Here is a 14,216-nt window from a genome sequence, read left to right on the forward strand (position 1 = left end):
TTATATATACATACATACACACACACACACATATGTATATGATGTGGGGAGTGGGTAAGATTGCCTGTAATGGAGATATTCAATTGCACAAAAGAATAAGTATGCATGCCAGGTTTTGAATTGTTTTATATATGTACACATATGCATGCGCAAATGCGCACGTAAAAGAGTATATGCATGTATACATGCACACACCCACATGTCCACCCACACACACAAACGAACATATTAACAGGAAAGGAAATTATTTTCTGATAATATGTCTTCAACATGGAACATGCAATATGTATTGTGTTAAAGTGGGTATCGTTGAGAATATGCAAAATAAAAAAAAAACAAAAATAGAACACATAAGAAAAACAAATGTTAATCAAAACGTTTTTTTTTTTTTGTCTTTTCTGTGAAGGGAAAAAAACTGTTAATAAAGCTTAAGTTCATATTCTAACTGAATTACCTTTTTAAACAGGTAATAAAGACAATACCAGCGATTTCTTGCATGAGGATCTAGTGCATTCCTCGGTGCTCTGGTGCATTCTTTGTCTTGCTAGAGTTTATTTTAATACTATCAACCGGATTAAAGCCAAGTATTTTCCATTTAAATTCCAAAGCAAGATAGAATTTGCAAACAGAAATTCAACACCAGTTGAACTCTAAGAAATAATATAGATTTCGTGATTGCTGAAAGAGTTTGTAGGCTCCGTTACATTGAAGAAATCTGTAATTGAGAAAGAGGAGTCATTACTCATTTACTATTTAGATGCAAACAGTTGACGGTGGCAATGATATGGCACCGACGTCATAAGTAAGTATACTATATGAGGCTTCTTATTATCCGAGAAATTGTTAAGAGTGGATGCACGGTTGCAGATAAAAATAGAAACTATATTATGTGATTGCATTATATTCTGCATATTTCATGAAATGAGGCAAGGACATAAAAATCTGCTTAGATATTCGGGACATATAATCTTGTAGTCTAATGTGATCCTAAGAATGTTGATCCTAAGGAATAGGCCATTAGGTGGCAATTGAGCGTAACCGATTTCACATCAGATTTCTGTTGGCTACAAATTAATAACTGTTCTGACCAATCTTTTCCGAACGTATGCTTCGCATTACTACCCGCACGAACATACACGCGCACACAAACACAGACACATACGCGCGCGCACACGCGCATACACAAATACAAACACAAACACACACACACACCCACGCATCACACTACGCACACGCGCACGCATACGTGCACCGTTAAACGGACACATATGCAAGCACATACAAACACACATACATAGACACAATTATATAAGCAAGCGTGCATTCCCTAGAAGTCACATTCCCAGATAATATTAGACTATAAGAATATATTTTCGGATCATCTGATCAGAAGATCACTATGAAATACATAGCTATAGAAACAATCACAAAACAATTGTATCTGTACAGTGACACACGCACGCACACACACACACACACACACACACACACACAAGCACACACACACACACACACATATATAAGGTGGTGCCACAGCATTGTCGCAGTCTAGTAACTGAAACAGGTAATGGCATCAAAACAAATATTTACCTATATATATATATATATAATTCTTTTACTCTTTAACATGTTTTAGTCATTTGATTTGATTGCAGCCATGCTGGAGCACCGCCTTGAAGTGTTGTAGTCGAACAAATCAAACTCAGAACTAATACTTTCTAAGCCTAGTACTTTAGCCGAACTGCTGCTACGTTGCGGGGTGACAAAAAACGCCAACATCGGTTTTCAAGCGATGGTAGGGAGATAAACACAGACACAAAGACACACGCACACACATAAATACATGTTTATGTATACATATGTGTGTATATATATATATATTATATATATATATATATATATGTATATATAGATATATATATACATGTATATATATATATATATATATATATATATATATATATATATATATATATATATATATATATATATATGTATGTATGTATGTATATATGTATATATATATATATATATATATATATATATATATATGTGTGTGTGTTAGTATATATGTATGTATATACATATATATATATATATATATATATATATATATATATATATATACATATATGTATATGCTTATATATATGCATATACACACACACTTATATACACATGTACATATATACATATGAACGACGGGCTTCTCTCAGTTTCCGGTTTCCAAATCTACTCATAAGTCTTTGGTCGGTCCGCGGCTATAGTAGAAGACAACTGCCCAAGGTGCCACGCAGTGGAACAGAAACCGGATCCATGTGGTTTCCCCTAGCATACGTTTGTTGGAGGTTTATACTGATAAACATCTAGCCCACTAAATCCATTAATCTGGCAAGTATTGAAGAATAGTAACATTTGTTACAGATATCCGTTCCAACTCCAGTTACTCTATTTTGACAGTGTGGGAGACAAGTGTGTGATGGAAACTACATAATACAGAACAAATAGTGTAAAGACGTTGCATTTACAGTTTACAGTGTTTATAAGTCTCTGCTGCACCGCAAAGTACGGGAGCATAAACTATCGAACACCAGTTGACAAGTGGAAGTGGGATACAAATGCAAACACACACGCGCGCGCATTAAGTATATATGTCTGTGTGTGAGAGTGTGCATTAAGTCTACCATTCGTTTAACTTTAAGAAAATATCTTAATATCTTACCAATTTCTGATGTACACCACATGGAGGAACTGTGTTCGTCTTCATTTTGGATGAAAACCGACTTAACGAACAACTTTTCTCCCTGTGATGGGTTTCAAAAATTGTTTAGATATCAAGATATTTTTTCTCAACATGAAGCAAATGGTAGCCTTAATACAGAAATAATGAAATTTTATCCACCAATGACGTGTTGAGCGCTCATTCTCGTCGTTCGACATTTACGTATATATATCGTCACCACTTGCATTCACGCGTTCGCCGCCATTGCCACATACACACTTACACATACCATTCTCACATACAAGCACCTTCTTACACACCTTAGTTCATCCGTAGTAAAAGTAACGTCCGATATGAATCAGTACCATTTAATTCATGTCACCCATAGAAATATTTATTGACACTGAAACTGGCTACATTGATTAAAGAAGACAATGTAGTTTATATGTACAATTTCTTTCATTACCGAAGTTGTTTCTGCTATTGTATGTATGTTTTTCCAAAACGAGAATGACAAATTTGTCCTCGTATACCAACGCACGCTGTGAATCTATCCATAGATACATGAATATATACTTTTCTCGCTGGATTTAGTGTTCGTTTCTCTTTTTGTCTTCTGCAATTTTATTTTTGGATTTTCTATATATACGAAGAATTTTCCTCCGTCTGGCTGTTTTTCTCTCTACAAAACGGAAAGTTGCATCATAGAACAGATTTTTTATTTATTTATCACCCGACGAGATACGTCTGCACCACAGGATGCTCCTGAACCAGTTTTTGTGTGTCCCACAACAAATGTTGTGATTAATAATATATTCTCGTATATTCCATCTTCTGTCTTCCATTTGTTATATATATATATATATATATATATATATATATATATATATATATATATACGTAAATAATGATAGTGAAAATATTTAGACGAATTAGACAAATTAGCGTCTATTTCAGTGTATTGGCAAAGAAAAATTTTCCTTTTGTCCTTATTTATAATTCTATTTATAACTTCACTTTTAAAGGCATTTTTAATATGCTGGCGACTGATAAATTTCTTTTTTATTATCTTAAATTTGAAGTGTAAATATATCCCCGTGGCACTCCGTCGGTTACGACGACGAAAGTTCCAGGGGATCCGATCAACGGGATATCCTGCTCGTGAAATTAACGTGCATGTGGCTGAGCACTCCACAGACACTTGTACCCCGTAATGTAATTCTCGGGGAAATTCATCTCCCAAGTCCTTTATTATAGTGAAAGACATTTGGTCCAGGTGGCATGCAGTAGGTCTGAAGCCGAAATCCCATTGTTGAGAAGTAAACTTCTTACCACACAGCCACAACTACGCCTCTTTTACTCTTTAACTGTTTTACTTGTTTCAGTCATTTGACTGCGGCCATGCTGGAGCACCACGTTTAGTTTAGCAAAGCGATGCCAGGACTTATTCTTTGTAAGCCTAGTACTTATTCTATCGGTCTCTTTTGCCGAACCGCTAAGTTACGACAACGTAAACACACCAGCATCGGTTGTCAAGCGATGTTAGGGGTCAAACACAGACACACAAACACATACACTCATATATATACATATACATATATACGACGGGATTCTTTCAGTTTCCGTCTACCAAATCCACTCACAAGGTTTTGGTCGGCCCGAGGCTATAGTAGAAGACACTTGCCCTCATCTTGTATATATTCAAAGTAGTCAAAAGAATGACAATATGACATCATAGTTGGTATAACAATTAATATAAATTGATAGAAGTCTTTATTATCATTCTTTAGATTTAATATGCATTTTATACATTCTTTGAACAATCCTTGCACATTGTGAACTGAAAAATTATGGTTAGCCTGTGTGTTTGTGGGTGTGCATAGTTGTTTGTGTGTAGGTGGGTGGTTGTTTGTGTGTATTTGCATTTGTGTATTTGAGTTTGAGCGTGTTTATGTGTTAATTGAAGTGAATATAGAAGAAAATAATAGATTTGTGTGTGGTGTGTTGCGGTCGTATGAGAATGTCTGTAATTCTGAATGTGTTCAATAAATGTGCTTACCTATTGATATGCCTCTCTGTTAAAAGGAAAGATATGTTAACACGGCACTCGTGAAACAATACAAAAGTTTAAATTCATCGATTGCCAATCATTGACAATATAGTAAGAATTCTCTCAGCTGAATTGAACATGTTAACCTCGCAAATAAAATTGATTGGACCCCCCCCACACACACACACTTACAGATCGTGCAAACAGACACTAATATACAAACACATCACCACACGCGCACATAAAAGACGCACACTTACACACACAATCCTAGTTATATCCATCGTACAGACTGTATTTTTAAAGAATGATACTTTGCAATTACCTGCATAGAACACATTTAATAAATTCGATTGTGGTATACATGTCATTGTTTATATCTATTATTGCATGTCTATTGTTGTTGCTGCTGCTGCAATTGTTGGTGCTGTTGCTACCGTTGTAATTGAGGCTGTTGTGTCGTTTTGGTTAACGTTGTTTGGATTGAAGCGTATGGAGGCATATGGAGACAGTAGAAAATAATAGGTTTGTGTCCTACGTCATACGTACATATTACTGGTATTTCTCATATACATTTCACTAATCTTATAGCGAAATGTATATTAGAAATGTATAGTGAAATGTATTGATATATTATAGCGACGAGATGGCTTGGTGGAAGCATTTTGCCCCACGGTCTAATGATTCTGTCAGCTTGCCGTTTTCGCAAGATACATAACATAACGCAGCTTACACAGAAATAAAACAATCGGTGTACTTAACATAATTATGTGTGTGTGTGTGTGTGTGTGTGTGTGTGTGTGCGTGTGTGTGTGTGTGTGTGTGTGTGTGTGTGTGTGTGTGTGTGATATACATACACGCACACGCACACAAGCATACCCACTCACGTACATGTATGTATATACCTGTGTGTTTACGTGAGAGGCATGTATATTGCCTGTGTTCATATGTGTTCTTTAAGTTACACTCGGCATCTGGCTGCCGCCTTGTACCTTAGAGATGTGAGAAATAGGACCGTTAAATCAAATAAGAATGACCGGTCATCCTCTAATGAGTAAACAGCTTTCATATCACTGAGTGTCCATTTTAGACACAGTCCAAATAAATTCCGTAACTGAAACAATCAAAAGAGTAAAAGACTCCCAAGATGGCTAGTTTTTTAAGTTAACTGCAGTTATCATATTTTCCCTTGGATTAAATTACGCCATGAAATTACTCAAAATGTAGTTTCAAATCTAATCATGAACATTATTCTCAGAAGCAGCACTATTTTTTCCTCTCGGTGCTGAGAACTTAAATCCTGTTCTAATTTCATTTGAATACCACAGATATTTTCTGAAATCCGAATGTTTGTACCTTGTCTTAAATTTAGGTTAGTATTACCGAGAAGTGGTGTGGTTTTATTTTTAGAAGAGCAAAAATTAGGACACGATGATAGTTTACTAATTTTAGCTCAATACTGTGTATATAAAGAGGATAGGCTCCATCATTTTATTACATACATAAGGAAGACAGATAAATTCCACCACGGAACTCTTTCCTTTTTTTTTTTTATTGTTCGTAAATAAATAGCGCAAGTGAATTAATTCTGTGTTATCTGTACAATCTGCCCATCCTGGTTTTTTTTTTTACTTTACTTACGTTTGTTAATTTTTACGTTAATAGATTTTCGCAAGATGTTTGACAGATATTTTTTCTAAGGTTGTGTATATCATCCGTGCATTTATAACAGTACTGTAAAAACTTTCTGGATTTCACTACTGTATGCGAATTGATGACATGCACTTTTCTTCTTGACATCTTAATATATAAGACACCAAGTCGCATTTTTTGAGGATGGTGGTGTGGGGGAGAAGGCACGTTACCGGAATGAACATAGGGTAAAAGACGGAGAAAAAACCCAAAAAAGCAAATGTTATGTGGAAGAGAGATTAGAAAGATGAATAAAGAAGATCTTTGATTTAAAAAGCGAGAAAGAGAAATGCAAAGACAAGTAGTAAGCAAGAGAGGCAGACAAAAGAGAGAAAAACAGTGACATGTAAGGCAGGATGAAAAGATAGATTGCAAAAGAAAAGTGTCTGCAAGAAATGATATGTAGAAAGAAGACACAGAGTTTTACAACGGAGATGGGGTGTTATAAAGGCCAAACGAACTATAGAGAAAATGATAAGTTTAGTTAATGTAAGAGAATGATATTAATGGATAATATCGACATCTGAGCTATAAACATTGGGAAATGGATAAAAGAGGCAAAGATAGATTTTAATTAAAAGCAAAAAACGAAAAACAAATGTAAGATGTACTTACATACATATACATGTGTCTATTGTTTGATACATATGTATATATACTTCGAAATATATATATATACATTCACCTACTTTGTCGAAATGCAGGCATGTTAAATTTATCTATTTGTCTGTAGATTGAAAAGTGCTGAATAGCCGTAATTTGTTTTAGGTACACATTGGGGTCTCGTCAGAAGTGTCTATAACATTTGACCTACCAATCACGCGCGCACGCACACGCACTCACAAAACCATATATGCATTTAGGTATGTATTTATGTATGTATGTGTGTATGTATGTAAGCGTGAATAAATGAGGAACAGCTTTTGGTTTAGACATCATATATTGAAAACACAAATACATTATAATGCGTATTTATACTTTTATTGTTATATTTTCTCGTCTACCTATCATAGTTCGTTGGGAGTAATAATATTTCTAAATTCATTTTTACCATTATTTTGAAGTTATCTAAACCACACTTTCGGGATTTGGAGAGATTTTGGATTTTGCAATGCATCTTTTCTAGTAGGCAACTTACTTGCCTTTATTCAGATTTTGCAGCCACAATTTAACTGTTGGAAACTTAGAGTTCCATGTTGGCGGATAAGCATTTTGGCCGTCAACCGCGACGTATGTTCATTGGGTGTGACGTGTATACATTATATGTTAATTAAAGTCCTCTTCTATGACATGAGTGACGTTTCCTTAAGAAAACCGTATAACCGTGCGGAATACTATAACGTATGAATAAGTGAGTGATGTCTTAATATTTTGCTATCTGCCTCTGCTCCAGGATGTGCGATGTCATGTGTTGTTATTGTCTTTACTTCTGAAATGCACGATGAGATAGCAAGAACGTGTTGTAATTGTGTGACTAATGTAAATGCACGGTGAACGTACGAGAGAGCATGCACGTGACTGGTTAATGTAACACATTCGAGAAATCTGTAGCTTTCTGTTTTAAAGTTAAATTTATGTATTACATTGGCCATTTGTAGTTTATTCTCGGGTTTATATATCTGTAGTGTGTTGGTAATGAGAAAGTGTTTAACACACACACACACACACACACAGTGGAAGGGAGAACATGTGAAAGAGGGATAGATAAGTGTAAAAGGTGAATAGATACAGAAATTAGGTATTTGGGTGAGTCAGTGAAAATAATACAGGAGCAAAATGGAGAGTGTATAAATGGGGAAATGAAGATAATAATTTTATAAATATACGGAAAGATGAAGAAATTCTTAGTCAGAGAGAAAAAAAGGTGGGAAGGTTTCACAAAAGGAGCACAACAAAGTTCGACGGTTACTGTAAAACAGCAACAAGAAAGACGAGAAATGTTGTAAAACAATAATAATCACAAGAAGACGTAGAAAGAAAGTTTGGAATAAACTGTAAGATAAAGTGAAATAAGACTTAACACAAGAGCAAAATGGAGCAAGCTTTGTAGCAGAAACATTCAGAAGTAATAAAAGGAGACAGAAATAAACCTCATCATTTTTCACTGTTACTACTTCAATTCCTTTATAATTGTTATATCTCGTTGCTGAAAGAAAAGTACAATAAAAACCAGAATACTTTTTGTCGTTAATTTTCATTTTGAAATCTTTGTTTCCTAAGTCCATTTCATTTATTTCAAATTACTTTCTTTTTATAATTTCTGCTTTAAATTAAATACGAAGAAACTATTTCAGCCTGCAGGCTCGCAGAACTTACTGGAACATAAATGTTTAATTAGTAATTGCTGAGTAAGCATGGTTTTAAACTGGAATGGGCAAATCGTCACACTTATTTTAGTTTATCTTCATTAATGATACTGTAAGATTATAAAACGTTGTGTTTCTGTGTTTCCGAAATAATGGAATTTTCAAAAATTTCTAATTATTTTTGAACGTATTTTACAGATTTCTATAATCTTTTTTTACGACATGCATATGAAACAATATAAAAGAAGAGTAAATAAGTAAGAAGAAATGAGAGAGAGGTGGAAAGAGACAGATGAAACCTAGATAAAACGAGGGAGATAGAGGAGAGTAGGGGTGCTTATATATGAAAGGGAAAAAGAGAAGGTGAGCTCATCATTTGCGTGGAATACAAGATAGAGAGTAAATACAAAAGAGGTAGAATAACGAAGCAGTGAATTGCGAGAACCACTATTTTGGAAAAACTAAAATCAACAGATAGAAGCACGAAAGAGAAAGGATTGAATAATAACAACAAAAAAGGAGAGAGAGAGGGTGGGGAGAAGAGGTAAATCCCGGTGTGAATGTGTAATGAATTATACAAGTAAAATCGATAATGATCGAGGAAGATGATGAGAAAATTGGGTAAAATTTATAATTGGAAAAGATGAGTGTGAAAATGTTAGGATTCAAAATAGGGTTTGTTTGAAAAATAGTCATATAAATTCGAAAAATATACTAGTAAATGTAGAATACGATATATTCAGGTGATTAAAGTAATGCTGTAGAATTGTCTATAAATTACTGGCTGCACGAATAAGAAAAAATCAGAGGAAAGGAATTGGCTGTGAGAAATAGCAATATAATGCAACGTATTATTATATATCAAAGAGTGACAGAAAGAGTAAAAGAGCGAGAAAGAAGATAAATATTAGAAAATAGTGCCTCAAAAAGAATAGAGAGTTGTAAAGACAGAAATGAGAGCTTGTGTTGAAATATAAATAGGTGCCTAAGCATTGATATTTTATAGGGCTGGCTCAGATATTCTCAATAATACAATGATATTAAGTTGTTTTCAACATTCAATCAAAATCGAATAGTATTGTTTATATTTTAATAAAAAGGTAGTTTTCATAATTTTTTTTCTTATTTTATTTTACAATGTTATATAGATTTGAACAGAAACCTGGAAAGTGTTAAATTGCTTCATTATAAACGAAATAGTGTCACAGCAGCAATGTATGTTTCGGGGAAAAAATGGCCTTCATAATATACGTTACAGTTCAAATACCACAAACGCATATAATTAAACGGTTTAGAGAAGATACATTGCATGAAAGCTATTATAAGGACGACCTTCAATTGTAAATCACGAAATTACACTTTTCAGACAATTGTTATATAGGAAACAAAGTCAAAATTTATCGGGATATGGAAGCGTCTAAACAGTTTCATTTAATAAAGAGATTTCGTAACAAACTGGCATAAGATATTTGCATAATGTCGGTTATGCAAATACTACAGAAAACTGACATTCCAAAAAAGCATGATAAGTGAAGAATCAAACGGATCTATTGAATCACAACTCGATAACTTAGAATTCCGTATAAAATGTTTGATACAAAAAGTAAACGCCTCCATTAAGCACGCTGTTTTAATAGAATGAAATGTCCTTATTTTAATATTTACTTTAGAATGGTGTATGAAACCATTATAATCACATTGGTTAACACTCATTCTCTTTGTTTCATATATATACATATACACACATGCACGCACACGCACCCGCACACACACGCACATATAAATATGAGCATAGAACATATGTGCACGTATATATATGTATATATATATATATATATATATATATATATATATACATATATATATATATATATATGCATGTATGTATGTATGTATGTATGTATGTATGTTCATTGAGTGAGAAGCAATAAATTACGGCTTCCATTAGAGGATTCTTTGATCCATTATAACTGAAGGGATCTTAATCACAGTACTCCAAGTTACAGGTTTTCTTTCGTTCAGTCGGAAATCAAATCACATATAATCACATATATGCACACATATGCGCACGCACACACACACAATACACACACACACACACACACACACACACACACACACACATATATATATATATAGAGAGAGAAATAAATAGAGAGAGAGAGTATATTTCCTTTCGTCAGGTCCTTCATCTGTAGTTTGTTTCTATTTCCCCCATTCCTTTGACCACGGAGTCCTCCCCACTCTGTACCTATACCCTAGATATACTTCTCCTTGGCCCTAATACACACATGTCTTTTCTCACCGCTTTCCATCTGACCACTACGTCCACCTACTTCTCGACGTCTCTCCAGAATTTCTCCCCTTCGTTTCCCTGTCTATTTTTTATGCCTATTATATAGATATATACAATATCTCCTACCATGCATTTCATAGTCTTCCATATTGCGATGAGGTTTGAAAATGTGTGCAACGAGAAAATTGGCTGTTTTACTTTACTTTCCATAATATGCATTATTATCTCAAACAGTCATCGATCGTTAGAAACGACTTTAAAAGTACGGAGTGTTACATAATGTGAAATGCCTAAGAAGTTATTCACATAAATATGTATACCTTACATCCGTAATCGTGTATACGTCTTCCTATTTTTTTACCTGATCGATACCAATCGTACTTCAAGTCGACTGTTCGACGTCTAGACTACTTTGTCATGATAAGGAAATTGCAATTTAGTAATGTGACATTTCTGAGCACTAATCGGTGACTATCTATAATGCTATTATTAAACTACCATTTTATCACCCAGTTTTCATATACATATATGCTTATGTTTGCGTGTGCGTGTATGTGTGTGTGTGTGTGTGTGTGTGTGTGTGTGGATTTAGGTGACTTGCATGCGAATATCTTCTTTCAACTCGTCCACTGTACGGGGCTTATGCGCATACACAAGTGCTTTGTGGTTTCCCCCACAAGAAATAATCACACATGGACATATCAGGAGACGGGGAGGGCCAAGGATATCTGGAAATGAGGCGGTCACCGAAGAAAGCGCGAAGAACGTCCATTGTTCCTCTGTCTGTGTGGACCGTCACCCTATCCTGCCGAAACCTTATCCGTCGAATAGAGATATATCTTCGTCGTAATTCAGGCGCAAAGAAGTTGTTTATCATGTCGATATAACGCTCGGAGTTCACAGTAACAGTATTTCTATTATTATCTTCAAAACGTATGGACCAATGACGGTAGCTTTTCAACAGCACACCAGACCGTCACTTTTAGGCTGTGTAGTGTTCTTTCGTGCGGTTCTCTCGGATTTTCAAGACGCCAATAACGATATATCTACTGATTCACCATGCAATTGAGATGAACATGATCTTCGTCACTCATTAACAAAATGAAGTTGTCAGATGTCTAAAAAATTGCTTCCATCTGACGTGCGAACTTAAGCCGCTCTGCATAGACACTTAGTTTCAACTATTGCCCAATAACCAGTTTGTACGGGTCGAAATGCAGGTCTTCATGCAAAATACGCCTGACCGATTCGCTCGCCTGCTCACAATATCTCGGATACAGCTGTACATCGTTAACCAGCTTTAAAAGATGTCCTACTGGGGTTAAAAAATCGCGGTAAATTTCGTTCGAATGGACAGCGATATTGAAGTGTCTACGAATATTATTTGCTTGTACAACTGCTGCATTGATTTTAGAACTGGCATTTTTGCTTGTTGCAATTCAGCGATTGTATGTCGTTTGAAATTATATTGGGTCATCCCATAAATAATGCGGCTTTTTATACTTCTTTTTTTTTTTTAAATGAAGATAAACAAAGTTTCCTTTTAATCTAAAATATGCTATCCTTCATTCTAATCAATGCTCTTCCATCTATCTGGTAGACTTGCGAGGTCCTTTTTCCACAGTTCATTTCTCCGTGACAAAAAATACTCCATCAGAACTATTCCGACCTCGTCTACAAAATTCATGTATTTTCCGTCCAAATGATTTTGAAGACTGCGGAATAAATGATAATTAGATGGGGCAATGTCCGGCAAATGTGATGGGTGGGATATCGTTTGCCATTCAAACTTCTCCAGCCTTTGAAATATCATTCTCGCTGCATCTGCCAACCATTATCCTATTGGAAGAACACATTTCGTCTTGAAGGCAAAGGTGGTCGTTTATCTTCTAGTGCTGGCTTAAGCAGCTCAAGCTGCTCGCAGTAAATCTTTGGTTTGGGCTTAAAAGTTCGTGTGGATTGATCTTTTCATATCCCACCAAAAAGATAACAACACCTTACGTGGGTGAAGATCTTCTTTTGCTTGGAGGACTGGCGTTTCTCATTTCCCAACCCACTGTGTTCGGCACCTGACATTTTTTTAGAGAACACATTTGCCGTCACCAATTACAATTCGTCCAAAAAAATGTTCATTCGTGATTAGACTGGAAAGTTTTGTGACGAACTTATTGACCCAGTTTGCTGACTTTTCCGATGGCACGCATGTGTCAATGAGTGGTTGAATGGGCAGTTCGAAGTTTCTTAGCTAGTTCCTCACCACTTACGATGTGATTTTCTTCCACCACGATTTGCAGGACGTCCTCATCGAGCTCTACAGATATTCCAGGACGAGGCTCCTCTTCTAGGCTGTAGTTTCGGGCTCGGATTTCCTGCAAGAACCGTTCATACTGGCTTACGCTTATTGTCCCATCCTCATATACTGCATTAACAGACTTTTCACTTTCCCATACGTTGTTGCCTTGATTGAACTTACAAAGCAAAATATGCCGAATATGCTCCTCTGTCACTTTTAATATAGCTTTGAAAAAATAATTGTTAAAATCGAGCTGCACTCTTCAACTCGTGCATTAAATGAAAGTACGAGGTAATATTACTGCCTGCTTTTACAGCTCTTTGGTGCAGTTAGTTTATACCGCCCCCTCCGAATTTTAGCTCATACAGTTGAAAAAACCACATTATTAATGGGATGACCCAATATATATTGCCAGCGGAAGTGAGCTACAGCCATCTGTAGCAGACGAGGTGTCCAGTACTGAAGAGAGGCAAAAATAGCCTGAAATAGCCGATGATGGTGCACCATCATGACCGCATCTTTCTAGCTGAAACTAGTTAAAGAGTGTATATATATATATATATATATATATATATATATATATATATATATATATATATATATATATATATATATATATATATATATATATATAATTGAAATTTACAGAAACACAAAAGACAAAGACAGGTGTATTAGTTTAACGCTCGGAAAAGTGAGAATATCTTTTACGTTTCGGGCCTACCCTCTTCAACAGAAAGGAACACGAGGAAATAAACAGAGAGAGAATATAGAAAACTTTTGGAGCTATTGCGAATCATGGCGGCTACCTAGACAGAGGTAGTTAGACAGGAGAGCTAGGAAGAAGGGGAGATAAT

This window comes from Octopus bimaculoides, chromosome 15 (assembly GCF_046866305.1).
Source record: "Octopus bimaculoides isolate indiv1 chromosome 15, ASM4686630v1, whole genome shotgun sequence".
NCBI lineage: Eukaryota > Metazoa > Mollusca > Cephalopoda > Octopoda > Octopodidae > Octopus > Octopus bimaculoides.